Genomic DNA, 27,140 nt, shown 5'->3' on the forward strand with positions numbered 1-27,140 from the left:
AGAGTTTCGAGGACCATGAACAACACCCGAGGATAGTGTTGGAGACTCTGAGAATGCATCGGCTTTTTGTTAAGCTCGGTAAATGTGAATTTTGGTTAGCTCGTGTGGCGTTCCTAGGCTACGTAGTTTTTGGTGAGGGAATTGTAGTTGATCCGTCTAAGATTGAAGCAGTCATGGATCGGCCAAGACCGATGACAATAATGGAGATCAGAAGCTTTTTGGGTTTGGTAGGCTATTATAGACGATTCGTAGAGAAGTTCTCTGCAAGACCGTACAACAGCCCCCTCACGCGTCTGTCCTATTTTCCGTCATCAGAGCTACCATGGCTGCATTCTCTGCTCCGCCTGAGTCCGCTATCTCCTGACCAGCACTTGCCGTTTCGCCTTCATCTAGCCACCAATCTACCTCTCACTGACAACCTCCTGCTGCCTTGAGCAGCCGCGGACCCGCGATTCAGCCCAAAGAGCGGACATGCTCTTTTTCGCACCAAGCCACCATCCCGCCTCGGTTCCAACCTCCTCTGCCAAGCTCCACCGGTCGCCAACCACCCCGAGCGATCACTCTAAACCCCTTACCGTCCCCAAGGCCATCGGAAGCCAGTCGTCACCCGTAGAGCTCCAAAACAGCTCTAGCCGGTGTAACGGCCTGGGCCCACTATGTTTTAGCTGCGTCACTTGCGAGATATTGTCCGCTTTGGACACACAGTCCTCACGATTTTGCTCTTTCGAGGGCCACCCATACAACTCTCGAAAAACGCGTCTTGCATGTCTAAGGAGACCCATTGCCATATAAACTAACCCATGACTCCTCTCCTAAGCAATGTGGAACAAGCGATGTCACATAATCCCTCCTTAGTGGTACAGCGTCCCCACTGTGCCCTCAACGGCCTTTGTGAGTGCCCACCGCGGTCGACACATGCTGTCGGAAGTCGGCTTTGATACCAAGTGTAATGACCTGGGCCCACCACACTTCCGCTGCATCACTTGCAAGATATTGTCCGCTTTGGAGACAAAGTCCTCATGATTTTGTTCTTCCGAGGGCCGCCCATACAACCCCTAGAAATGCGTCTTGCAAGTCTAAGGAGACTCATTGCCATATAAACTAACCCAAGACTCTCCTCCTAAGCAATGTGGGACAAGGGATGTCACATAATCCTCCCTTAGTGGCACAGTGTCCCTGTTGTGCCCTCGGCGGCACCAGCGAGCGCCCACCGCGGTCCACATATGTTGTCGGAAGTCGGATTTGATACCATCTTAGCTGGGGATGTCACGCCCCGACTCTCGAGCTCGCGACATCCTTACCTTACTCGCCTCGGGTCATGAATGATAGCGTCCTAGGTAGGCTATCAACCTATGAAATTACGGCGCATGCGGAACGTGGAGCACTCCTAAACAACAAGATCAACGGGGATAGTTCGGTAGGAAAAACACCACGGTCATTTCGGAAAAAAAAGTTTCATTTAAAAAGTCAGAGTAGAAGAATCTTAACCCTATTGAGCTACAAAAGACTTATACAACCCCATTCTTCGGGGAGGCTCACTAGGACCTCAAAAAAATACACGGTTGGGTAAGGTTAAATCCTCATCTACTCCCAAAAATCCTATAACAATCTTTGCCTTAACGTCTACGGCCTCCTCCACTGCCTGAAAATGGGTAACAACGATGGGGTGAGAAATTAATCTTAGTGAGTCAACGCCTAAGCCCAGCTAGGGCATCGATTTGCTCAGATGTCCTAACAAAAAGCCACATTAACACAGAGCGGATATTTCAACCACATGTAAGCTTGCCCTCCAGGCCACACATAATACGATGTAGACTTGACTCAACAGTCAACCAACCAAGCCAATTCAATCCATTGGCAACGCATCACAACACTTACATGCATAGGAAACCACTTGTAGCCCATTTATTAACGGATGAGGCTATATGGCCCGGTACACTAGACAGTTGGTGTCTAGCACACTACGTAGTTGGTACTGCACCGGCGGGACCGGACATCGTCCTTTACTTCTGGCGACGGCTTCTGATAGTCCATGTGACTCTGCTCTACCAATCAGAAGACAATGATTATCGACACGGCACGAAGCTAACAAGAATCCTTAAAAGGCTTCGGCCCATTACAAGCTGCTACCGGCAAACGTATAGCCGTAAGACAATGGCCAACGCGCATCCAAGAACTAGAAGACAATGATTGCCAGGACCGATCGACTATAAGACAATGATTGTCGGAATTATCCCATTATGTGACCACTCAAGCACTTCGACAACCAGGCAATTCATTTCTTGGATTTAGGTCGAATGCTCATACTCGCATGTTCAAATGCTTGGCCCAATTCCGTTTTCGTGCAAAACCATGCAATTTAATCTCATACGTGGTCGCATGAATGCACAATTTATCGACCGACAAACCAGGCAATTTGGTGCGATTAACCTCTAATCGGACCCCCACGGCAATTAGCACTCAAACCCAACATTCACAGCCAACAATTCATGAAGCAATTAATCAATTGCAGCTAGTCGATTATTAATTCCAATTTCGATTCCAATTGATAACCAATTGCGCACTCGTCTCTGACCTATCGCTTGCTCGCGATCAACCAATGCAATCGGTTCTGCTCACCAATTAGCTACAAACAACTTAGCTAATTATAATCTTAACTAATTACAGTCATTTAGCTTAAACCACGTTTCTATTTAGCCCGACTATAATTAATCTATTTAAACGTCCTGATTAGCTAACGAATCTAAATCCGAACACAATTAGCGAACTAACCGAGAGTTAGGGGCTAACTCACAATTAAAATAGCTCGGGCGGTCTCAACTCGGGCAGTGGCGACATGAACTTGGCCCGGCCCGATGGCGACGATCGGCAACTCACGGCCCGATCAAACTTAAGCTCGAGGCTCCAACTTGGTCCGAGATGGCCCGAAAGATTTGAGGATACCTCGGGATAGCGGCACGAGGCTAGGGGGGTGAGGCCGGTGGTTGGAGCCGACCAAAACGATTACGGCCGGCGATGAACAGTGATCGGGTCGAGAAAAAATAGAGAAGGGCGGTGAACATCGGGGCTGTTTTGGGGGCCTTCGGGTAGTTCAAGGCCGGGGGAAGGGTCGACCACGGTTGAGAGGTTTCTGGGGGAGCTACAGGTGGCGATGGAGGCGGGCGAGCAACGGCTACACCGAACCGGGCGTGAAATAGGGGACTCGGGGGTAGAACAGGGGAGGTTGGCTGGGGCTCAAATCGAGCATTACGGACGACGGTCAGCTGGTAGAAGCTCTGTGGGATGACTAGAGGTCGAAGGCGACGAGTTGGGATGGTCGGCGAGCGGTGGGTGCAGGCGGAGGAGGCCGAAATAGCCATAGTGGCTCGGCGATGCAGAAACTGGGGACGACGGCGTCGGGGGCTGTTCACGGTGGTTCGGCGGGGGAACGGGCAGCGGGACGGGGTCTAAAGGGTTGTGGTGAGGGCGCTGGACGATGTCGCAGTGGCTAGAGGTGGTCCGGCGCGGCGCGAGGGGGCTGAGCAGTCCCTATAGCCCATTGAAGCGTAAACAAGGCAATGGGTCACCGGGGCTATTCTGGGGTTGATCGGTTGCTCACGGCGACATGTGACCGTCGAAGGGAGGCGAATTGGTGGCTGGCGGTGGCCGGAAGTGGCGTGGGGTGGTCGGAAGTGGCCTCGGTGGCTGGTGCTAGGTAAGCGGCTCCCGGGGTCCGAAACAGGGTAGGGGAGTCTTCGAGTCTTTGGGCAGCTTGAGGGCCGATGGTGATGGCGAGATGGTAGTGTCGAGCTAGTGGCAAGGCGGTGAAGCGGTAGTGGTGTCACTCGGGCCGGTGGTCGCATGAAGGGGGCCGGATGAAGGAGGAAGGGCGTTCGGTTGAGCTTAGGGGAGGGGAGCTCGTACGGTGAACATGGGAGGGAGAGAGGGCAACAGGAGAGAGAGAGGAAGAGAGAGAGAGAGAGTTTGACTAGTTTGACAAGATTTGAGTGGTAGGTGGGGCCCACTAGTCCACTCACCATTAAGGAATTTTGTCTCATTTGCGTAATATCCAAGGCAAAATGGTCTTTCAATAAATCGGGACTAATCGGATTTTTGGCTCAACCGATTGGGAATAAAATTTGGATTTTCGGGGGCTAGATTCGGTCTAGAAAAAGTTTAGGCGCGAGGAATAAAATCCTAAATCGCCACAACTACGATTTTGAGACCCAATCGAAATCAAACGACAAATTGAGACTCGTTGAAATTCGTCACTTACGTCCTTGCGATCCAAAATTTTTCCAACTGGAATTCAATAATAATTCTTCCTTTTATTGAATTCGGGCAAATTACGTAATCCCAATTTTCGGGGCATCACAACTCTCCTCACCTTAGGAAATTTCGTTCCCGAAATTACAGTACGATCACAACTAATAAAAAAGATAAGGATAGCTACTCTTCATAACTTCCTCGTTCTCCCATGTAGCTCCTTCGGTTTCATGGTGTTGCCAAACCACCTTGACCAATTGAATCGTCTTGCTCCGGAGCACTTGCTCTTTCCTATCCACGATCCCGACTAGACATTCCACGTACACAACTTGCTCATCTAGCTTGATTTCTTCATAACTTAGCACAACGTTCCACCACCTTATGGCGCCCCTACTTGGGTTACAAGCTCTCATGACCTAAGGCGAGTAAAGTAGGGATGTCGCGAGTTCGAGAGTCGGGGTGTGATATCCCCACCCATGGTGGTATTAGAGCCGATTTCCGACAAAGATGTGGAACCGCAATGGGCACTCACGGGTGTCGCCGAAGGCACAATGGGGACATTGTGCCACTAAAGGGGGATTATGTGACATCCCTTGTCCCACATCGCTTAGGAGAGGAGTCATGGGTTAGTTTATATCGCAATGGGTCTCCTTAGACTTGCAAGACGCGTTTTTCGGGGGTTGTATGGGCGGCCCTCAAAAGAACAAAACCGTGAGGACTGTGTGTCCAAAGCGAACAATATTTTGCAAGTGACGCAGCGGAAGTGTGGTGGGCCTAGGCCGTTACAGCTGAACTCCCCTCCGTTGACCCGATTCCCCTGTTTTTGCACCCCGCACTATTTTTGAGATGCTCGGCCGCTTTCGATAGTCCGCTGCCGCCATCGGTACCACGTGCAGCTCCCTCGAAAACCCCTCGACCTTGGTCAACCTTCCCTCAGCCCTTGGACCACCCGAAACCCCACAAAACAGCCCCGTTTCCCCTATTTCGCCTCTACCCAGCCATTGTTCATCATCGGCCGCCACTATTTTAGCTATCGACGACCACTAGCCGCCACCCTCGGGTCCCGTGCCGCCGTCCCGAGGTGTCGCCAAGTCCTTCGAGCCATCCTTAACCAAGTTGGAAGTCCAAAGTCGATTGGGCCACGAGTCGCCGATCGTCGTTCTTGGGTCGGGCCGAGTTCGTGTTGTCGCCGCCCGAGTTGAGATCGTCCTAGCTAATTTTAATTGTGAGTTAGCTCTTAACTCTCGGTTAGGATGCTAATTGCATTTAGAATTAGATTAATTAGCTAATTAAAATGTTTATGTAGATTAATTACGGTCGGGCTAGATAGAAACGTGGTTTAGGCTAAATGACTATAATTAGTTAAGTTAGTCAATCAGCTAGGTTGTCTATGGCTAATTGACGATTAGAATTGATTGATTGGATTGATTGTATTGATTGATCGCGAGTGAGCGATAGGTCAGAGATGAGCGCGCGATTATTTGTCAATTGGAATTGAAATTGTGATTAATAATTAACTAGCTATGATTGATTAATTGATTATTGGACTATTGGATTGGAATGCCGAATTTGATTGCTGATTGCCGTAGGGGTCCGATTAGAGGTTAATCGCCCCGGATTGCTTGATTTGTCGGTCGATAGAATTGTGCATTCATGTGACCACGTATGAGATCAAATTGCATGGTTTTGCATGAAAACGACCTTGGGCCAAGTATTTGAACATGCGTGTATGAGCATTCGACCTAATTCCAAGAAATGAACTGGCTGGTTGTCGAAGTATTTGAGTGGTCACATAATTGGATAATTTCGACAATCATTGTCTTCCGGTCGATTGGTCCTAGCAATCATTGTCTTCTAATTGCTGGATGCGCCTCAGTCATTGTCTTCCGGCTATTCGTTTGCCGGTCGCAAGTTGCGAAGGACTGAAGCCTTTTAAGGATTTCTGTTAGTTCCATGCCGTGTCGGCAGTCATTATTTTCTAGTTGGTCGAGCGGAGTCACATGAACTATCAGAAGCCATCGCCGGAAGTAAGGGATGATGCCTGGTCTTCCGGGAGAGCACCAACCGACTAGTATGCTGGACCTACGGGTCGGTTATGATAATAAATGGATTACGTGTGGTGTCCTGTACATGCAAGTGTTGTGATGCTTTGCCAATGGATTGATTTGGTTTGGTTGGTCTGACTGTTGAGTCGAGTCTACATCGCATTATGTGTGGCCTGGAGGGTAAGCTTGCATGTGATTGAAATATCTATTCTGTGTTGATGTGATTGCTTGTTAGGACGTGCGAGCGAATCAACACCCTAGCCGGGCTTAGGCGTTGACTTATTTCTCACCTTGTTGTTGTTAACCATTTTCGGGAAGTGATGGAGGCCGTGGACGTTAAGGAAAATATTGTTGTATGATCTTTTAGGAGTAGATGAGGGTTTAACCTTACCCGACCGTATATCTTTTTGAGGTTCTAGTGAGCTGCCCCGAAGCATGGGGTTGTATATGTTTATTGTAGCTCCATAGGGTTAAAATTCATCTGCTCTTGTTTTATGAATGAAATTGTCTTTGTGAAATGATCGTAGTAATTTTTCCTACTATTCTATCCCGTTGATCTTGTTTGTTTAGGAGAGTTGCACGTTCTGCATGCGCCATAATTTGGTAGGTTGATAGTGTGCCCGAGGCGAGTTTGGTAGGGATGTGGCGAGCTCGAGGATCGGGGTGTGACGTGGATGACATATTTGACATGCTTTTTAGTCGTTGGCCAGATAAAACTAACTGAAGGACAAATTATACTGAGCAGAGAGGAAATGACTAACAAGAAATATTGTAAGTGACATCTCTTCATGGAATCATAATACTGCCGATTGCATTGTCTTCAGGAAGAATGTTCAAAAGGCAATTCGACAAGTGAAATCAAGTTTGCCAATGAGAACGAGAAAGCTCCAATGGAGCTAGATGTTGACTCATTCCCTTTCATGACTGGGATGGCATCGGTGAAGTCCAAGGTAAAAAAATCACAACCATCAAAACTTGTGTTTGGTGAAAAATGATAAATCGGTCAGAATTGTTGTTCGCCGCATAAAGGAAAGGCTCCACAGACTTGAGCCCCTGTCCAGAATACAAGGAATTGTTGTGAACCAAATTATACCAACAATCCTAGCACGGTTGGTAAAACAAGTCATCCTATGGTACTTGATCGAATTACCTATCCTAGGGGGTAGTATGTGAAGAAGAAAACTTTAAGTAGAGGTACAAGGAAGGGGATCCAACTATTGGCACGTTAGGTGAACCAATGGCAAGTTTGATTATTACGCTAGTTACGGGCCACCACCTTCATATCATCAGGATTTTACTCCAACTAAAGGGGGAGAAGAGTTTGATGGACTACCTCCTGAAGACACCAATTCATCTACACTAATTCACCGACGTACGCTGAAGATATCTTATGACCTGCCGGAGGATCAATGGTTTGAATTTGGAGAGATCCAAGGACAACGAGGCAGCATGTCCAGAAATCGGAAAAGAAGGATGAAGACACAATCATCCATGAGGTGGAACCGGCCGATGAAGAGGTAATGAAATTTGGGAAGTTACCAGCACATAATTCTAGGCATCGCAAAGCTCTTAGCATAAATGCTAACATTAACGGCTAACCTGTATCCAAGGTCCTGGTCGATGGAGGATCTACTTTAAACCCGATTCCCTATAAATTCTTGAAGAAGCTAGTGAAGAGATTATTTCTTCAAATGTCCAACTCTCAAATTTCATAGGCACAATGAGTGAAGTCAAAGGAGTATTCCTTACCGATTTGTCTATTGTGTTGAAAGCTTCAAAGACGTCTTTCTTTATCGTTGAAGCTGATGGATCATAAAACTTGCTGATGGGAAGAGATTGGATTCATGAGATCCAACCCGCGCCATCCATTCTACATGAAATGCTAGCCTTTTGGAATGAAGAGGGGGTCGAGTACGTTAAGGCTAATAACAAGGCATATGTGACTTGGGCACATGTACTTAGAATGAATCGGGATCGTAGAAGAACAAACACTGATAACTCATATGTTATAGAACCCCAAGGGTTGGCCCCAAAGACTTGGCTATCTGCCGCTTTGACAAAAGGAATTTCGATTGGGTCCCTAAGGACAAGCTAGCAGGACAATTGAGCGAGGTTGTCCATGAGAACCTTACATTATTGCGCAACCTCGACAAGAGATTCGGAGCCCAGCTAGCTGATGGCACCGAACAATCTTTTGATGTTGCCAATTGTATAGCGCATTACAAGGAATCACCCTTTAGAGAAGATGACAAAGTGATGGAAGCTCAAGATCCATTGATAGAAATGATACCGGTGATTGTCGACCAATATATATTAGCGCTCTGTAGGAGGGTGGTCCCAAAATGAAGTTCGTTAAATTCTAAAGAAATATAAAAATTGCTTTGCCTGAGATTATTATGAGATGCCATGATTGGGAAGAGACATAGGGGAACATAAGTTGCCGATTAACAAAGGATTTCGACTACATAAACAACCTTCAAGAAGGTTTGCCTCGGAAGTTATTCTTATAAAGAAAGAAGAAATCGAGCGACTGATAGCAATAGGGTTCATTAAGATTGTGTGGTATGTCAAATGGCTTTCTAATATGGTTCCGTTAAAAAGGAGAAATGGGAAGCTGAGGGCATGTGTTGATTTTGGATATTTAAATGCTGCAACTCATAAGGACGACTATCAAATTTTGATGGCTCACATACTGGTCAATTCAGCATTGGGCATTGGAATTATGTTCTAGATGGACGGCCATTCTGGGTATAATCACCTATTTATAGCAGAAGAGGATGTACACAAAACTGCATTTAGATGTCTTGGATCTATTGGGATGTTCGAATGATTAGTGATGTCGTTCGATCTGAACAGTGATGGGGCTACATACTAGAGAGCAATGAACTTCATCTTCCACGACGTGATTGGTGAGTTCATGGAAGTCTATATAGATGACATCATCATAAAATCAGATTAGGTAAGTCATATAAACGATCTTGAGCATGCTTTCATTAGAAAAGTAGAAATACAAATAGAAAATGAAACCCTTGAAATGTGCTTTTGGAGTTAAGCTGAAAATAATCTAGGATTTCTAGTAAATCAAAGATGAATTAGATTAGATAAGAATAAAGCAAACGCAATTCTAGATTTCTACTTCCATCGCTGATCAAGAAACAGCTACAAATGATCATAGGTAAGGTAAACTTCCTTCATCGGTTCATCATTCTGTCCGAAAAGACCGAGGCTTTTTCTCCTTTACTCAAGTTAAGAAACCAAGAGGACTTTGTTTGGGAAGGAAAGCACCAAAATGCCTTTGATCACATTAAAGAATACATGACTAATCAGCCAGTTTTGATGCTACCTAAAGCAGGTAGGCCACTGAAAATTTATAAGTCGACGACCACTACAATTATCGGAAGCATGCTAGCACAAGAGAACTATGAAGATAAGGCACATACAGTGTATTCTCGGTCAGATGCTGAGTGACGCAGAAATGACATATCTCGATTGAAAAGTTGCGTTTATCCTAGTACTTTGCTTGTAACATGGTACGTCACTACTTGTTGCCGCCTCGATTCATCTAATATGCAAAACGGATGTGATCAAATGAAAATGTTAACTTGGCCAATCTTCAAAGGTCGTATTACAAAATGGGCTTTTGCCCTAATTGAAATCAATTTAATATACGTCCCACCTAAAGCAGTAAAAGCAGAAGCGGTCACCAATTTCATCACAAGAGTATCCAATGTGTATGCATTAAAGTGGATTCTAATACAAGTGATGCCGTGGACTCTGTATTTTGATGGATCACACGCGTAATTCCTCAGGTATAGGAATTCTCACAGGACTTGATTTTTATTTTTTATTTAGTTCAATATAGGAATTGACTTTGATTGTTCAAATAATCAAACGATATATGAGGAGTTGATACCCAGCATGGCAATTCTGATTCTGAAAATTGTCCGATGCACGTTACAGTTCATATCAATCTCCTTCCACAATGACTATAGTGATACGTGATTCATCACCACTCTATATAATCCACCCATTCACACTTGTGCTTACTTATTTAATCCTAATGTAAACTCTCTCCAAGAACCATCGACACGGAAGAACCTTTCGAATTAATAATTCAATGGAGTTTCATATGTGACATTTATCGTCTTCAATTCCTAAATATTATTCCTTCTGGATATCACAACTCAACAGGCTATTAGAGTTACTCGAACTGAACTCGAGCTCGAAAGAAATCGAGGCGATCTCAAAATAGGCGATGAGTCGAGCTACTGCCTTTTACCTCTTTACGTCTGAGCTTATGCAATAGGCTTTGAGGAGTAGGACAACTTATGATGGATCGACAAGGTGGGCGCTCAGTTAGACTGGATCACGGCTCATAGGTGCTAACTTATCCGGGACATTTGTTGAAGTACTTCAAAATTAATCACCTACGCACCTACACATTCCCCAGCACAAATCAATTTTACGTATGACATAGATTTGTTCCACGATTATGACATATGCTTGAGCATTCACTGTCGGCTACGAGGCATATATCTTTCTTCAGCATGTTCACTTCATATTTTTGACCGAACCCATACTACCGTATCATTAATAAGGACGATAAACATGTCAATATTTCCAAAAGAAAAGACTTCACAAATTTCAATCCGCACTGAAAGTCTTGCATAACCTGAGTCTCATAATAAGAAAATATATCTCTCTCTCTAGAGAGAGAGAATGAAATTCTGTGGCACGCACTTGATCACGATCTCTCTTGCTTCGCACCGAGGAAGACATCGGTGAGAACCCTCTCGGAGTAAAATGAAGTCCTCAGCAGCTTTATAACCTTCATAGTTGAAAACCAAATAATTAGAAAAGGACAGTTACTTTATTTCATTTTTGCATCAAATTGTATCGGACTCTAGAAGCCCTACAACAATTGCGAACACAATTCTTAATTAGGCTACAAGGTTCGCTATATGACTGTACAAAAGCTCAAATTTAAGTTTAGTCAATATATACATACTACAATTTGTTGAGAATATTTATATATGCAATTTATACATCTCTTAAAGTGGATTTTTCACATAAATTGTTGAGTTATAAAGTTTGGATTTCGAAAATTTGAAAGATATCCTCGGCACAAGGAATGGAATGGGCTTACCTCGTCCATTCCCAAGCTGACTACCTTCTCCTCAAGTTGCCCAATTTCCTCCACGTGGAACTTTTTGAGCAAAGTAATGCTCGAAATAGTCGACATTGGCTCTACTGCCAGATCGTCCGTCACCATGTACATCACCTCCCCTAGGACGAGACCGCCCTCAACGTCAGATTCAGCTGCCGGTTTACCAGCCTGTGGCTTGACAAGTGTGCATATTTTCCCCAAGGAATTGTTGCACTGGAGACATTTTGCAGAGGGATTCTCGTCCACATAGTAACTGTAACAAAATTCATTGCAAAAGTAGGAGGTTTTGGGTCTCGAATCTGAAGTCGTCGAGGCATCAAACAATAGAAATGGGATTTTGGAGAAAGAGGCGGGTGCTTTGGGTTTCAAGAGAACATCTTTCTCGGAATATTTCATGAACTTATTATTCAGCTTCTCGACGCTACCGTAGAGATTGCCTAAACTGACCATCTTCCTAGTTCCCGTGAGGAGCTGGATCACCTGTCCGACTGGCAATGCAAGGATGTGGAAGAGAAAGTCGACAAAATCTTTGCTTGCCTCCGCAAAGAGCACCGTTCGTTTGCTCCCGTCGATCAGAAGCTTCAAGCTCACTTTGCCCGTCCCCATGGTTTGGTTCACTGTACGCAGAGATCTATGTGAGTAGATACGATGGTTGTAAAATAATGCGGAAAATGTCGGATCTCGAAATTAAATCAATACGAAATAACAACGGAGATTTACCTGGTTCAGTCGGTATCAGCGGCACTGCTTCCTTTTTACTCATGATCCACTAAGTAAACAGAGCAAAATAACAATCAATCACACACTCTTCGTCCAAGCCTAAATTACACGCACTAAGAAAACTCAATTGGATTAAAAGCTCACCGCACAAAGTCCACCGTGCGTCCCTTTTCTTTTTTGCTTCTGTGTTTGTGCCAGAAAAAAGAAAGAGACCACTTGCAGGACTTTTAAAGACTAAAGTTGACGTCCCCGGTTTTGGCAACAAGTCCAAATCGTGATCATCCGGTCAAATCTTGGATGATTGTTTTCTTTTTCTTCCTTGCACGTTCAAATCTCTATGCCCATTCATTGGACAAGTTATCTTCAACAGGTAAACAAATCTCAACATATCTACAGCCATCTCCCGTTCGAGATAAATCCACATAGAATTTTTAGATTTTTTTTCCTAAAAGATTCGGTTTAACAAACTCATCTATATCCAGTAATTCGATCGGATTTCGTAACAGGCCGAAACTCAAGACATGGTTTAACACCATTTATGCATATAAATGGTTTAACACCATATACGAATATATGTTGATACACGTTGAGATCTTGCGGCTTCCTGTCTACAAGCAACTAATGAGGAGTGTTGACACCCAGAAGTTAGCCCAAGGCCCACGTGACAGGCACGGGCAGAGGCCATGATCATCTGCGGGTAGGTGTACTAGAGCTAGACGCAAAGCAACCCCGAAGACACCACGTATCAAAAGTAAGTTTTGGCGGCATTTGTCCCGAACCAAAAGAAAATTGCGCGAAGGGAGCCACGATCGAAGCAGTTACATGAAGATTGGCGGTAATCCCAAAAAAGGGAAAAGAAAGGTGCAAAAGTCGAAAAACCGTCGAAGACATGGGCCACGTAACTCGTCGAAGAAAGGGCGATCGTGCTAGGGTGGAGTCCAAGGCAACAACCGTTCGACAGTTACCAGAGCTATTTTATAAATATCCCAGGCCATTCAACATAGAAGCCCTCCCAAACACACGATAACATGTTGACACCCGAATTTTTAGTCAGTTTTCCTTTAGTTTTATTTTCCAAAATTCATTAAAAATTCACAAAAAATCAAAAAATTAAAAAAATGACATTGGAAGCCTTGGCCAAGCATAAGGAACCAATTTGGAACAAAAAATAATTTTTCATATTTTTCACATTTTTTAATATTTTCGGAAAATAGGAAAATACTTCAAAATTCATGAAAAATACCTTTGGAGGTCACAAAAATACACAAAAATTTTCAATGTTTTTCTTTTAATTCCCTTTAAATATTGACCTCAAGAAAAATCAAAAATTGAGTTCAATCTTAGGTGTTTCTTCACAGTGCCTAAGGTTGAATTTTCATGAAAAATACCAATTGAGTCTTTTTATTTGCAATTTTTGCACATTTTGTGTCTAGACATTCAATTGCAGTCCCTTTGAACTTCAATTTGATCAATTGCACCCACAATTGCGCGAATTGCACGAATTAGGCCAAATCCCCAAAATGTTTACAATTTAGTCCCTCAATTGGCCAATTTTTGAAATTACTTTTAATTGAGGGACTATTATAGTAAAATTGAACTGTTACCCTATGTTTTCATACATTTCAAATTGATTGGCATAGGTCTCATGGTCCAATTTTATCAAATTGACATCCAATTGAACATTTCCCTAATTTGGGCAAATTGAAATATTTGGGGTTTTCATAGAAATTGAGGTGAAATTTTGGGCAAAACCACTTTTTTAGATAATATTCAGGGTCCTAAGCCCAATTTTGAGGTTTAATTGCAAAAATTCCCAGTAAATTTGGATTAATTTTGAAAATTATGCAAGAATTCTTGTCCGAACCGGTTTGGACCCGGTCGACCGTCGGTCGGACCGGTCGAACCGGTCCAAGACAATATCATCTTCCCCAAATTCACCCGTGCCATTTGCAGGTTCAACGATGGACTTTGACGATCAAATTGGAGTTCAATTCGTGCTTAATTGGATCAATAGAGGTGGGGCTTTTGTTCGTCAAGTCAATGTCCGTCGATTGCCACCGGCGGCACGGCCAATGGCCGCCGGAGCACGACGGAATCGATAGTCAAAGTTCCCGGCGACCGAAAGTCAACCATTTCAAAACCAAGTGCAATTCTCACTCGTTTTGGGCTCAACGGACTTCAAACGGTTTTGGACGGAATCTTAACGATTCCGTCACCGTCCGGCGAGCCGTTTTACGCGTGTGCACACGTGTGGATGACTCGGCCAAACTCGCTCGTGCGCGCGCCATTTCAAAATTTGATATAAAAGGGGGAAGAAGGTTCTCGACGCAGGGGAGGCTCATTTGGTTCTTCACACAATGGAATAGAGAGAGAAATAGAGAGAAGAGAGAGAAAGACGCGCTCGTGAACTTCAACTCGGCTTCGTCGGAGCTTGAGCGTGGAACGCTCGTCCGGCCGCCACAGACCAAATCGGAGCACCGGACCACCGCCGGAAGCTTCCTTGGACTTCCGTAAAGCGATCGTGCCGAGCCAATCAGCCCGAGATCTTCAGAAACGGTAAGTCCACTTCGCGATAATCTCTCCGTGCGGTCATGGCATCCTTCCTGTCCGTGCACAATTAGTGAAATTAATGTAGGCGTTTTACTCTTTGAACATCACTAACCACGTTCGCACTTCGTTTTTGCATCGATCTCGCGTAAAAACCTTGAGTCGGACCTTCAACCATACGCGGCCTGGCCGGACTTCGGCCAAGCGAATCCAGAATCTGCGGGTTCGATCTGAACCCGAGGTAAGCATCTTGAACTCACCTTGAATGATCCCGAAGCTTGAATTAGGTAGTTATGCTCTGTATGATGAGATTAGGTTCTGAGAAATTGATACTGTGCAAACTTGATTGAGGTTGATTCTGTGGATGGAATTACTTAGTTTTTGGATATGTTGATCCGGAGGTCTATGCGAGTCGATTGGCTTTGGTTTGGGGTCAATCGGCCGAGGTTTCACCGTCGGATCTCGCCGGGAAGCCTCGGCCGTCCGTTCCGTCGTTGGCGGGAGGTGGAAGATGATGACGTGGCCGGTCAGCGTGGTCAAAGTTCTGATGTGTCACGTGTAGATTGGTCCCGGTGGTCGCTGACTCGGCTCGGCCGTTGGCGCGCGAGCCGAGTCAGATCTGATCCGACGGCTAGGAATAATCGGCGGGTTTGATTTAGAGCCGTAGATTTGATTTTTGGTTTTTTTTTTTTTGGTATTTTGGTATATTAAATAGAAAATAGAAAATAGGAAACGGCGCCGTTTTGCCCAGGTTAGGTGTCGTCGTTTTAGTCTTAGAGTGAACGGACCGCCCAGATTGAGCGTAGGTTAGATCGCGGCCGTTCAAAGTTTTAAACGACACGGCGTCGTTTCGTGTAGAGAGGATAAAGCGCTGTCGTTTTGGGTTTAGATAGATTGAACGGTGGAGATCAAGTCCAGGTTTAATCGTAGCCGTTCGATGTATTAAAGGGGACGGCGTCGTTTTGGTTATAGGAGAATGAACGGCTTAGATCGGATCTCAAGTCAATCCTAACCGTCCGTTCATTTCACTTTGATGCGTCGTCGTTTTGAAGAGAAGGACCAAGGCGACGCCGTTTTGGGTCACGGGTTTACGGACGGTCGAGATTGATCTGGGAATTGATCTTAGCCGTCCATTCCTTTTGAATATATTTCGAATATTAGGGATTAGTATAGAAAATCAAAAAAATATATACAAATTAATAGATAAATAGACACGACGCCGTTTTTGGAGTCCGATAGGTCTGTGGGCGGTCGGACCGGGTTGACCGGCCATTGACCGGGTTGACCCGGTCCGGTCTATTAATAAAAAAATAATAAAAAAAATAAAAAGAAATTTCCAAAAATCCAAAAAAATTGCAAAAATACTTAGAAAATTCATAAAAATTCCCGGATTTTCACAAAAAATTTCTAAAAATTCCTAGATCAATTCGGGACTCATAAAGTCCGGATCGAAAATTTTGAGACTTCGAGGGTCGATCCGTGTTGATCCGGATAATTCCCAATATTTTTGAAAAATAAGTAAAAATTCCAAAAAATAGAAAAAATTAGAAAAATTCCATAAAATCACAAAAAATGGGAAATGGCCACATTCAACTGGCCCGACTCCAATTTTGTGATTTTCGGGTCCTGAACCTCAAAAAATGACTATTTCGCCCTTCCGGGCCTTCCGCCCCAAATTTTCGCCAAATCACCCTAAAACCCAAATTTGACTTTCGTATGAGCCGATAGGGCCATTTTAGACATGTCAAACCTTGATTGATTGATTTGATTGTTTGTAATGATTTTGATTGCGCATTAAATTTTTATGATTGTGATTGATTAGAATAGAAAATCCCCATCTGCGTGAAAACTTAGAACCGTTAGAGCCTATCTCACTCGATATCGCATCCGCATGAAATCCTAGGTTAGAAAAAAACTCGACATCGGTAACCGAAAGGGCGTCAATTTAAAATTTGGCGTAACCAAGTCCCCGGACCCAAAAATCTCTGGTTTTCGCGGAACCGAACGGTTTCTCCCGACCACTCGGTAAGGTTTTCCGATCGTACCTTCCAATAAACCAATCGGTGGCGACTCCAAATTGCATGTACACCTCGCACATGCCACCCGACCACACAAGGTCAATTTTGATATTTGAAAAAAATTTTACCCGACATCGCGATTCGAGTAATGGGTCTTGGGAGAGACCCGCGATCCCCTATATCCATATAAAGAGAGGGGAATCGGCTCGTTAACCCTTCTCACCCCGCCGGGACCGACCGACGGAGAGGGTCGCGGCTGACCGGCGACTCCACCGGGGACGCTTGATAAGAGGACTTAAACCGATAAAAATGTTGATTGCTTTCTAACCTCGTTTTCTGCAGATGCTCTTGAAGATGAGGTACGTCCACTAACAAAAAGTGTTAAATGTTGATGCAGATGGGAGTTATAAGGGGTGGCTTCGTAGCTAACCATTTTTGATGCGGATATGGAGTTTTGGGTTGTTTGTTTATTTATGCAAATATTGAAGCGGTGCTTTGAATATAAATTGTTGTGCATGTCTTATATATTTTGAGGATCACGACATCGCACACACAAGCTCCTAAACCGTAGTCGCGAATCACCTTTATAGGTCGCCATAGATAGGGATCGGTATGCGAAGCTCTTGTGTTTGATTGCACTTGGGTTGACCATATTTGATCCCGCTCGTTGTGCAAGATTGATGGTCCTACCCACTTGTTGTTTGATTGCGCTTGTGGGCGGCCCATCGATTTGTATAGCGGGAGCCTATTTAGGTCTATACCCGAGCCTTTTTGATTTCTTTAGAGTTGAACCTCACTTGTCTCATGCGCATGTGAAATGGACGGTTGGTATACCTAAAACCAAAAACCCAAAAAAAGAGTAACATCGGTTGGTAAGGCTTTCTACCCTCTTTATTTTGAGCTTGTAAATTTAAATTTTGCATATCATGCATTTTTATTACATATCATCACAATTTGTAAGATCGTTTAAGTGATCGGGGTTGAGGGTCAATTTTCTTTTTTAGGATAGATGACGCCCCGAGGTCGTGTTGATGTACCCGATGTATTCACATGGGAGCGGAGGACCATTCGACGCGAGGACCGAGTACCCACTACTTTCCGAGTCTTTGGATTTGTCCATGGACGAGAGCTCAATGGACGGAACTGCATCCGTAGCGAGAGTTGCGATTATACCCGATGTGGACGATATTTGGAGCTCGAGCGCGAAAAGGAGAGAATTTGGGAGTTGTATATGAAATTGGCGAGAAAGCCTCGTGCGACCAAGACGGCCCCAAAACACTCCCCGATCAAGAAGGAGGAAGTCATCACCATATCCTCCGATGATGAAGAAGATGTCAAGCTTCCCGATATAGTGGAGATTTCATTCGATGAGGATACCATTCCGATTGCTTAGATTAGTACGACTTTGGGGCATTTTCTAGGCTTCATTATATTTTGAGTCTATTATGTACTTTCATCGACATTTATTGTCCGAACATCTCTAGATACTATCATGTTCTATCTATTTTGATTTTATTGTATTAGACTTGTAAATTTCATGAGTCGTCAATTTGTGAGCGACTTTCTACCCCGATTACGCTTAAACGATCCTAATCAAATTACATGCCATCTTTGGGTGAGATTAGGTCCAGAACTACCCTATTTGACTTATTTGGGTTAAGTGGGAGTAATTGACCCTCATGTTACCAAAAGATGACATGGAATTTGGTTAGCACATTTGCATCACATTTCACGCATATGCATATTAAACTGTGGTAATTGACTTTAGGATCATCATTTTTGCATTTTTCGATCATGGGGAATGGAGACATCAAAGTCATCCCAATACCGCGCAAGGAACTCGCTATATGGTGGGATCGCCTCGACATTGTCAACAAGGCTTACGTGGAAGGACGTTTGGGACGACTTGTAGATTTGATCAAAGTGGAATACCAACCGGCTCTCATCCAAGCATTAGCCAAGGCATGGGACGCACGCACGATGACATTCAACTTTCGAGGATTAGAGTTGACTCCTACGCTCGAGGAGTATACCGCTATTATTGGGGCCAAATTTGAAGAACGAATAGCTCAACCCCCTTTGGACATGGACTCCACTCGTTCATTATCGAGTTTTCTCCGTCTTAAAATTTCCGAGATTGAAAAAGTCTACAAGTCCAATTCCAACAAATTCACCTTCTCGTTCCTTTTCGACAATTATTCCTCTCTACCCACCGAAACCGGTCATAAATCGAGAAAGGTGTTCATCTTGGCTTTCTTTGCATTCGTTCTATTCCCGACTTCTAGAACTACCTTTGACCCCTCCATAACCCTTATAGCCGGACAAGCATGTTGTTGTTGGGATTATTCGTACATGATCTTAGCCGAGACTTTCCTCTCCCTAAATCGTTCCAAATCTTCAAAAAAGGCTGTTTTCCAAGCGTCTAGCGGATTACTCCACTTGTGGTTCACTTCTCACATAAAGACTTTCCAACTCCGAGTGGGGTGCTATGAGATCAATGAGCACATTCACCCTCTTAGATCCTTCCTTAAATGTCAATCCCTTGTGCCCAAATATTCGTTTAAAAAGTGGGTTGAGCTATTGGACAATTTGAAACCCGAACATATTAGGTGGCGTCTGACTTGGCCCAAGATTGTGGAGGCTCGCATTTCGGGAATTGAAGATAACCCCTGTTCCCTTATTGGGATGTACCGGCTGCGCGGCGTATTACCTCATTCGAGTGGTGAGGCAATTTGGAGTTCTACAAGAGATACCACCGGATGTTTGTCCCGGGATTTTCTCATTCGACATGACACGTGGGAAGCTTACAAAGGAGGCGAAGAAGTTATATCAATCTCGAATTAAGCTTATTCTTCACGCTTTGAAAAACTCCCCGCTACAACAAGTTGAATGGCCGGACTATTTGGACGATGAGATGAACGTTCACAGGGCCTCCAAGGAGTATATCCAGAAGTTTAAGGAATATCGTCAATCAACGGTCGAGCTATATGTACCCGAGTGCGTATCTCCTCGGATTGAAGAAGTGGAGTCCTACGAGCCGCAGTACATAGTACCCTACGTACCGGGAGTAGAGCCGTACATTCCCGAGGATCCGGAGCGGTGGATGTCAGAAGAAGTAGAAGACCCATACTTGTGGGATTCTGATGGATCAGAAGACCAAGAAGAGTGGAAGCGTCCCCGACTTGGATAGATCTATTCCCCCATTTAGATTTTACATATTTGTTAGATACTTTTGAACAATTTGGTTTGTAATAGATACATATTATTTCTTTTATGAGCATTTCATGCATACATATAGAAAAGTTAATTACCACGGATCAATGTCTCCAATCCTTAAATATTTCCCATACTGATTTGATGTTCTGAAAACAGGTGAGTGATAAATACGAGGACTCGTAGCAAAACGCGCAAATTAAGGATGGAACAAGAAGAGCTCGCACCTCGTGTGGGTAATCCGGAAAACCAAATGAATGTGATCGCCACAATGGTGGCGGAGATGAAGGCAATGATGATCGCTAGCCGGGGGAGATACCCTGTTGATCCTAATTCTCCAGCCCCTACGGGGTCATCCGATGGAGCGAACGCTAATCCGACGCCTGCCGTTAATCCCACTCTAAATCCGGAGAGACCGCCTAGGGATCCTCCTGTTGTGATAGATTTGGAAAAGAAGGAGAAACAGGTCCTCAAAATGGAAGAGGAAATTAAAAGGCTTGCTAAGATCGAAGAGTGTTTGGCGAGTCGGGGTTATGAACTTTCGAGGTTCGACAAAGTAGCACCGTTCGAAAAGATAGAGGTTCCTGTTGACTACAAGGAACCGGACTTTGTAAGGAGATATAATGGGACGGGATGTCCCAAGGCGCACTTGAAGTATTATTTGCGCCGAATGTCACAATTCTCGGACAATGTTCCGTTACGGGTTAACACATTCCAGGAGAGCCTATCCGGGGCAGCCACGGCGTGGTTCATAGAATTGGAGCCGGAGAGGCTCGCCGATTGGGACAAACCGGCGGATGAATTCTTTCGGCAATACAAGTTTAACACTTTGACCGCCCTAACTAGGGAAGACCTTTTAAGGACCGTAAAGGGAAAGAGCGAGGCCGTTCGCGCCTACGCCCAAAGATGGAGGGCATTGGTCGTGCAGGTAAAGCCGCCCGTCCCGGAAGAAGAACTAATAGACCTTTTCCTTAAGGCGCTTCCATTTGAATTTTTCGACAAACCGAACACCTCCGGGTGTCAGACATTTGCGCACCCGATCAAGGTGGCGGAGCGCCACGAGTGGGCATTAAGAGAAAAGAAGATACCCGAGGCACCTTTCAAACGCCAATACCCTTTGAGAAGGGATAATAGGGAGCAAACTGGAGAAGTAGCCTTTGTCCCTAACCCGCCAAAGCCCGGAAATTTCTCGCCTTCAATCCCTACCCAAGGAACGTCCTCCTGGACTGCTTCCAAACCACCGGATTTCAGAAAAAAGAACCTAGTTGTTTTCACCCCATTACCCCGACCCTTATCCAAATTGTTACCCATGCTGTTGGAGAATCGCTTAGTTGCAAAAGAGCCACCTCGGGCTCACCCGCCGAGATTTCCTAGGTATGATGAGACCCAGACGTGCATATACCATATGGGAGAAAGGGGGCATAACGCGGACAACTGTCTCGCTTTGAAGTTCAAGGTGCAAGCATTGATCGACGGAAAAGTTCTAGAGTTTGATAAAGCTGAACCAAATGTGCAGCAAAACCCGCTACCCGAGCATCGCGAGGTGAACGCGATCTTTGGAGGTGAAGAGGAAGAGGGTCTGGAATTCATAGTGGATATGGGTAAAATGCGGGATGTCTTGACATTGGCCTCGCAATACCCGGAAGGAGAAAGTATTTCCCGGGAGCAAAAGGAGGCTTGCTTGGAAAAGTTGATTAACTTGGGCGTCATAGGAAAAATGGAAGATGTCGCTTTCAAGGGGACCTACGTGGTGGTGGACATGCTGTCCGAAGAATTTGCGATGAAACCTACGAGAGGAGCTGTTTTGAAAATACCCTCGGGATATTTGATGAATATCAAAAATGGCCAAGAAATTGAAGAGATAGACGAATATGAAATCCGCCTGGATAAAGCGCGCAAAGGTGATAGAAGATTTATGCAGAAGGCCCTAGAGAGGGGCGAGATAGTGGATAACCGCGGAGAAGATAGTGGTGGTTACAACTTTAAAGTGTTGTATTCGGTACCCCCAAGCTTTTTTGCCGATTCTGGAGATGTAGTCCCCGATGGGTGGGGTGGAATGGATGACCCCGCAAGTGATGAATTTGTGGGAACGGTCGATGAAGTTAAGGACCAAGCGGCTCCTCGGGATGAACGGAAGAACCAAGAGGTCGATATGCGACTTTCTAATCTGGAGACGCATATACGTCATTTGACGACTATGGTAGCAGAATTATCGCAATTGATGGCCAGGAACGACACCACAAGAATAGAAGAGAATATGCAGATTCCCAAGATACGACGGACCATGGAGACACAGAATCGAAAGATCGCTCTACTGCAAGAGCAAGGAGATGACGTGTCGAGGAAAATGGATGAACTGAAGGAGCTGATTACGCTACTTACTCAAGCAAGAAATGTTCCGCCCCAAAGCGTAAACCCAAGAGTGGTCTTCCGTACGAAGTATAATGGCGCCTGGGTGTCTTCTGGCGCATATCTCATACTATCTTCGCCAAATGGTTGGCCACCATGAAGATGAAGAAACATTGATCCGGAACTTCGGACATAGTTTAACGGGCCCCGCACTAGCATGGTTTCGATTAATTGACCTAGACCGGGTCCCGAGCTGGGAGGATTTATCAGAACACTTCATACGACACTTTGAAGCTGGAATCGGAGGTTATTTCACTAAGGCTAATCTGTTGAATATCGGGAAAGGTGAAGATGAGAGTTTTGAACTCTTTGCAAGAAGATGGAAGAAGCACGTTGTGATGGTGCAACCGCCATTGTCTGGAGAGAGAAATGCTGGAGTTCATACTGAAGTCACTTCCGGCTGAATACTTTGACCGCATGTATGCGTACACTTACTCGTCGTTCCAACATATGGTGGAGATTGGTATGAGAATTGAGTGGATTATCCTAAGAGTCGAAGAGAAAGGTCGAGAGGATCTGGATGAAGAAAATGCCACGCTTGTAAGGCCAGGTCCGTAATATAACCCCGAGGATGTTCATGAGGATGAAATGATCGGGATGGTAGATACCCCAATTCGTTTCGTAATTGATTTGAACAAAGTTGATAGCTGGGAGTTGGAAGCTTCTAGTTCGGAACAACCGTCATCACCTGGAAAAGATCATGCTGGTAAAGATTAAGTTGCCGCCGGTTGAAGAGTATAATTCAAGGGCAGTTCATTGGGATTATGGAACGGGCGAGATTGACGCCATAATGAGATCGGGAGATGTTATCCACCGAGAGAGGCGGATTCGAAAAGAAGGTCCCAACTGCGAGAAGAGGTTGAGAAGTTGCAATCGGTCGTAAGGACCGGTGAATATGAGGTCGTTGACCAACTGCGGAAAATGCCGGCACTGATTTCCTTATTAGATCTCTTCAAGAATTCTGAAAAACACAAGAATGCCCTTTTGAAGGTGCTGGATGAAGTGCATGTTCCGGAGACAATTAACGAAGTGCAACGGGAAGACTTTGTGGGTGCTATCCTTCTGAAGGACCGGATATCCTTCTCGGATGAAGACTTCCCGAGAGAAGGGCGGGTCCACAATAAAGCCCTTTACATAGCTGTGAGGTGTCACGGAAAAGAGGTGCCTCACGTCTTGATTGATAATGGTTCCGCTTTCAACCTATGTCCTCTGAGCACCCCGAGAAGCTTGGGGATCAACGAAGACTTCGTCAAGACGTCTAAAGCCACCATCCGGTCATTTGATGGAGTCTCCAAAAATGTTGTAAGAGAGATTGAGCTGGACATTGACATTGGACCGGTAACTTTCTTTATACTGTTCCAAGTATTGGACATTCCAAGCGCCTTCACCTTGCTCCTGGGAAGACCATGGATTCATGTGTCCGGAGCGGTACCTTCCTCTCTGCATCAAAAGTTAAAATTTGTGGTTAAGGGTCAGTTGATCACCGTCCATGGCGAGACGGGACATCGAGCGGCTTTAAAAGGGATGGTCCCATACATTGAACCCTCAAAAGAGGAGGAGCTGAGTTATCACACCTTTGACATTGTATCTGTCATACATGTATCACCGGATGCAAAAATAGCTGTACCGGAGCTTTCGAGACCTACGACTATGGCGGGGAGAGTGCTACTCTCAAACGGTTTTATTCCGGGTGCTGGATTAGGGAAACATGGTCAGGGAATCCGTAACCCTTTGAATTTGGGCTCAAATGACCACAAGGTTGGTCTGGGTTATAATGGAATAGTGAAGAATAGTACAGGTCGAGGCCGAGGTCGAAACAAGTGTTATGGAGACCGTGGACGCCGTGGACACCAAGGTGGCCGTTTTATAGGTACCGATGCATGGAAGGCCAAAGGGAAGATGTTCCTAAACCCCTTATTTGAAGTGTTCTCTAAGGGAGGCAAATGGTTGGAAGATGAAGATATCGCTGAAGATGCAGAGCCGGCCTTATTCAACCCGTTCCTGGATAATCGGGTGAACGTGATAATTGAGTGGCTGGACGATGATCTCCCCACCCCCGAGTAAAAGGCTCTTTCGAACTTTATCTTTTAATGCATTTTGATTACTGCATTTGATTTTGAAGCATCTTTATCGTTTTTAGCACCCTTTGGGTCGCATGCTTTGCGATCCAAGAAGTGCGGCACTGTATTACTCTTGGTTGCATTTATTAATGAAAATCATCACAAATTTGATTACGGACATGTGGAGCAACGGATTGGTCCGATGATGACAATTGATTCTACCATGAAACTTGAGGCCTGATCCGCCATATGATCTTGGGTTTTAAATAGCTTTTGAGAACCAGGATGTCCGGAGGATCGTGGACTAGTTCTCCCTTCTTTGTCTAAAAATTGGAATTTGAAAAATGTTTTCATGATAAAAATCATGCGTCCTTCGATTATATCATATTTGAATACTAACCTTTCATGGTGCATTTCGGGCATGTCATCCCACTCATACATAACGGGTTAATATGTGACTCGGATCAGCTCGATGACTATGCATGCGAAGTTGATATAGACGAGGTTGATGTGAGCGATATCAAGAAAGAATGGGATTGTTTTGAAGAATCTAAGCCTCCTATTTCTGAAGAACCTATCACTATTAATTTGGGAGATTCTGATTGCGTCAAGGAAGTGAAAATAGGAGGACACCTGTCTGCAGCAGATATTTTAAGAATGACGGCGTTACTCAAGGAATATCAAGATATCTTCGCCTGGTCATATGTTGACATGCCAGGTCTAGATCGTGAGATTGTGGAGCATGCTTTGCCCACAAATCCTTCTTGCACACCATTAAATCAATCGCCCGGAAGAATGAATCCCGAGCTGGCGGATAAGATCAAGGAAGAGGTGATGAAGCTCCTTAAAGTTGGATTTATCGAGGCTGTCCCATATGCTGATTGGGTCGCCAACATCGTACCAGTTAAGAAGAAGGACGGAAGAATCAGAATATGCGTGGATTATCGGGACTTAAACAAAGCTAGTCCGAAGGATGATTTTCCCTTACCGCACATTGATGTGCTCGTCGACGTGATCTTGCGGGCTTTGAATTATTCTCCTTTATGGATGGATTCTCGAGGATATAATCAGATCATCTTGAAGGAAGAAGATAAGATTAAAACCTCATTCACTACACAATGGGGAACTTTCTGCTACAAGGTAATGCCCTTTGGATTGAAAAATGCAGGGGCAACATATCAGAGGGCTATGGTAACCCTTTTTCATGACATGATACATAAGGAGATTGAGGTCTATGTGGATGATATGATTGCCAAGTCCAAGCCTGGAGAAGACCATGTTAAAGTGCTAAAGAAATTATTTGATCGATTGAGAAAATACAAGCTCAAGCTGAATCCTGCGAAATGCGTATTTGGCGCAAGATCCGGAAAGCTGCTAGGATTTGTGGTGAGCAGCCGTGGTATTGAAATTGACCCTTCCAAGATTAAAGCCATATGGGAAATAGGAACTCCTTCCACTGTCAAGGAAATAAGGGGCCTACTTGGAAGGTTGAATTATATATCCGGATTCATATCCCAACTATCAGAAACGGCAAAACCCTTTTTCAAGCTCCTGAAGAAAGGTGCGAAGGTGAAATGGGATTCGGAATGCCAACAAGCATTTGAGAAGATCAAGGAATATTTGGTACAGCCTCCAGTGTTGGTACCTCCTATCCCTAACATTCCTCTAACTCTATAGCTAACTGTTAATGATGAATCCCTGGGAGCTTTACTTGCCCAAACTAACCCCAAGGATCGTAAAGAGCGGGCCATATATTATTTGAGCAAAAAGTTTACAACATCTGAAGCCAAGTACCCAGCAGTGGAAAGAACTTGCGTAGCATTGGTTTGGGTCCTCCACAGATTGAGGCAATATACGTTGCATTATCATATAGAATTGGTCACCGAGAATGACCCTATCAAATACCTTTTGGAGAAGCCAACATTGTTGGGAAAGATGGCTAAATGGCAAATACCGCTTTCGTAGTTCGATATCAAAACCTCTCCCCAAAAGTCCGTCAAGGGAAGAGCAATTGCTGACATGCTAGCCGAGAATCCTCCCAAGGATGTTTTAGAGCAAAACAAGGGAGGTCAAATTCTGAACATATCCGAAGACAAATGGACAATGTACTTCGACGGCGCAGTTGAACCTCACCGGATCGAGTCATGGGCGATTCGATATCCCCGAAGATCAACATTATCCGGTTTCAGCCAAGTTGGTATTCCCTTGCACCAACAACATTTCGAATATGAAGCCTCGCATACTAGGATTACAATTGGCCATATCATTAAAGGTGAAGAAGCTATTGGTATACGGAGATTCCAAGCTAATCATTTTACAAACTCAAGGGGAGTGGAAGACAAAAGATCCCAAGCTTATTCCCTATCATAAGTACCTCGAGGAGCTGATCCAACATTTTGAGGAGATCATTTTCGAGTATCTTCCAAGAACCCAGAATCATTTTGCCGATGCTCTGGCCACATTGTCAGCCATGTTACAAGTGCAAGATGGCCTTGAGATAGAGCCGTTAAGGATTGACATCCTTGAGCAACCCGCATACCGCATGGTCATTGAAGAAGAACCCGATGAAGAACCGTGGTATCATGACATCAAGAATTACCTCTCAAGGGCGAATTCCCGCAGGACACCAACCGAAGATAAAAAGTATATAAGTAAGATGGCATCTAAATTTTTCCTCGACGGACGGATCCTATACAAGAGATCCTTTGACTCGGTC

General features: G+C 44.7%; 1 long non-coding RNA gene across 1 annotated transcript; it reads right to left on the bottom strand.

Moving 5' to 3' along the window:
- Positions 1 to 11,956: 11,956 nt before the first annotated feature.
- Positions 11,957 to 12,355, bottom strand: LOC125316412. The gene is made up of 3 exons (XR_007199636.1): positions 12,322 to 12,355; positions 12,178 to 12,226; positions 11,957 to 12,074 (listed from the first exon to the last, which is right to left on the bottom strand). It is a non-coding gene; the product is annotated as an uncharacterized LOC125316412 (long non-coding RNA).
- Between the last annotated feature and the right edge of the window lie 14,785 nt (positions 12,356 to 27,140).

Source organism: Rhodamnia argentea, chromosome 8, assembly GCF_020921035.1.
Source record: "Rhodamnia argentea isolate NSW1041297 chromosome 8, ASM2092103v1, whole genome shotgun sequence".
NCBI lineage: Eukaryota > Viridiplantae > Streptophyta > Magnoliopsida > Myrtales > Myrtaceae > Rhodamnia > Rhodamnia argentea.